The following is a 3,278-nucleotide window of genomic DNA, read 5'->3' on the forward strand; positions in this document are numbered from 1 at the left end:
TGATCTTCATGAGGCAAGTCAGGTCACAGTTGATCTTCATGAGGCAAGTCAGGTCACGGCTGACCTTCCCGAGTCCAGTCAGGTCACGGCTGACCTTCCCGAGTCCAGTCAAGTCACGGCTGACCTTCCCGAGTCCAGTTCCAGGTCCTCTAGAGGTGGCGGCTGAGGCTGCAGAACCCTCCGAGGTGGTGGCGCTTGCTTTGGCTCCTGGTATGGTGGTGGCACCCAGCAATACACTATCAGTCTGTCCTGTCATGGTCAAAGGGACCGTTGCTGAGCTCTGTACCTGTCCTGTTAAGGAGAATGTTAATGAACTCTCCCTGTTTCCTGCTGGTATTGCTGTAGAACCTCCAGAGGTGGCGGCATCCGCTGCAGAACCTCCAGAGGTGTCAGTAGAATCCACTTGTGAACTCTCTTCCTGTTGTGTTCCGGCCAAGGAGGCCGTCTGTAAACTCTCTGCCCGTCCTGTCACGGCTATGGAGGCCTTTGTGAACTCTCTGCCTGTCCTGTCACGGCTATGGAGGCCGTCTGTGAACTCTCTGCCTGTCCTGTCACGACTATGGAAGCCATCTGTGAACTCTCAGCCTGTCCTGTAATGGCTACGGAGGCCGCTTATGAACTTTTGTCCTGCTCTGAACCGGTCATGGATACCCTCAATGAGTCTGTAAACCCTCTGTCTGTCCTGTCACGGCTATGGAGGTCGTCTGCGAATCCTCGCCCTGTCCTGTTCTGGCCAAGGAGGCCACCTATGAACTCTCGTCCTGTCCTGTCACGGCTATGAAGGCCGTCTGTGAACTCTCTGCCTGTCCTGTTCTGGCCAAGGAGACCGCCTATGAACTCTCTGCCTGTCCTGTCACGGCTATGGAGGCCGTCTGTAAACCCTCTGCCTGTCCTGTCACGGCTATGGAGGTCGTCTGCGAATCCTCGCCCTGTCCTGTTCTGGCCAAGGAGGCCACCTATGAACTCTCGTCCTGTCCTGTCACGGCTATGAAGGCCGTCTGTGAACTCTCTGCCTGTCCTGTTCTGGCCAAGGAGACCGCCTATGAACTCTCTGCCTGTCCTGTCACGGCTATGGAGGCCGTCTGTGAATCCTTGTCCTATCCTGTCATGGCTATGGAGGGCATCTATGAACTCTCTGCCTGTCCTGTTACGGCTATGGAGGCCGTTTATGAACTGTCTGCCCGTTCAGTTCTCATCAGGGAAAATATTGATGAATTTCTTGTTCCCTGCCTCAGTCCTTGAGACCATATATGCTCTGTCTGTTTCTTGTCTCAGTTTTCCCTTGGTCCCAATCTCTACCAGGGGTCTCTGTTCCGTCTGCTCCACCGTGGTGGTCTACTGTCTGGCTCTGGTGGTCTTCTGCTCTGCCTGCTCCACCGTGGTGGTCTGCTGTCTGGCTCTGGTGGTCTTCTGCTCTGCCGTGGTGGTCTGCTGCTCCGCCGTGGTGGTCTTCTGTTCCGCCTGCTCTGTCGTGGTGGTCCTCACTTCCACCCATACTGCCGGATCTGTCCTGGTTTCCTGCTCTGCCGGCTTCACCCTGGCTCTCTGCTCCGCCAATCCTGCCTCAGTCCCTGGTCTCTCCACTACCATGTGGACCTGGCCCTCCGTCCCTCCCCCTGTTCTGCTCCACCGCCCTCCTGAATCGTAAAGTGTTCGGAATGTCTGGAAGCTGCTCCTTGGGGGGGGCTATGTCACGAATCCTGTCCATGGACTTCCATTCAATCACCACCAGAGGTCACCCTTCCATTACATTGACTCTTGCACTACACAAACTGTTGCATGTCATCCCGGACTACATATCCCATCATCCATTGCACTGATTGCACACAGCTGTAACCAATCACACATTCACTATATAACACTCACTCAAACAACCATTCACTGCTGAGTCTTGTATCCGCATATCGCTAGTTTGTGATAGCTACGTTACGGAGCCTACTTGAAGTTTCAAAGTCTTGCCTTGTCGGTTTCCTCGTGTTCTGATCTTTGCCTGTGCACTTTGGATTACCTCTCTCGTCTTGCCCTGTTCGGATACTGTTTGCCCCTGCCTGGACCTCTGCTTTGTACATGGATTATCTCTCTAGTCTTGCCCTATTGGATTATGTTTGTCGTCGATTGACCCTCACGGTTTACCGGACTGCCCATGCCTTGTCTCTTACATACCTGTTTGATTTATGCCTGTTTCTGACCATGTCTCCAGAATAAAGCTTTGCACATGAATCCTCACGTCTCGTCAGCCCCGTAACACTTCCCTATCTACCTCCGGGCCAATAAATGGGACCCCGGTTTTCTTCGTACCGGTGGTGCTAGCCAACCGCGAATGCGACAGATCCCCTTCTTTTGTAAACTCAGCAGGCTTTATAAAAAAAAAAAACAGCATATCAGTCTTTTTCACAGTTCATTATCAGACAAAAGAACATTCTCCCCTTTCCCCCCCCCCCCCTTTTTTTTAAAGTATCCACAGGTGTGCTCAAAGACATTCCGTCCGTGTTTGTCCGTAGCAGTGACATCACGCACCGTCAATCAAATCGTAGTCATTATTGCTAGCATAGGAGACTCGTCGGAAATAATTGGCATCATCTGTATTAAAGAGAAAATAATCACTTCATCCGATGTTTAAGTGAATAAAATAGCCTTGAAAGCCTTACTAGAATTCCACAACTACTGACTTTGTTCTTTCGCACAGGACTTGTGTGTGTGTGTGTGTAGGTGATTTTTAAAAGAGGAAAGCAGGCATTTGAACCAAAGCACTGTGAGGCCAGGGATGGGGAAACTCAAAATGTTTCTAAACTTAAAGAGGTCATATGATGCGATTTCAAGTTTTCCTTTCTCTTTGGAGTGTTACAAGCTCTTGGTGCATAGTCTCAAATCCAAAGAGATATTCTTTATAAAAGTTAGAGTCAGCCACACCTACCTAAAACAGCTCGTTCTAACATGCCCCCACATATCTAGGTCACTGTGGAAATATTAGCATAATGCCGCCCAAATGTGCACACAAAGAAAGAAGGCGGGGTTTCAGGAACAGCAGTCATGTTGATGCAGCCATGTCAGGGAGATGCTGTGTTTCAGTGTGAAAGCAAAAGCACTTTATTTGGCCTTCCGGAAGTAGATGCAATCAGAAATCATTGGTTAAGATTTATTTACAACAGAACAGCACAACCCAGATGTTCGAATTTGTGCAACACATTTTTTGAACCTAGAAGAGTACAAGGCTGGCTGTGCACAAAGGTTATTTCTAAAAAAAAAAAAAGGGTCAATTCCGACTTTGCTATGACAAT

The sequence above is a fragment of the Sinocyclocheilus grahami genome, unplaced genomic scaffold (genome assembly GCF_001515645.1).
Source record: "Sinocyclocheilus grahami isolate Dianchi unplaced genomic scaffold, SAMN03320097.WGS_v1.1 scaffold1277.1, whole genome shotgun sequence".
In the NCBI taxonomy this organism is placed as follows: Eukaryota; Metazoa; Chordata; class Actinopteri; order Cypriniformes; family Cyprinidae; genus Sinocyclocheilus; species Sinocyclocheilus grahami.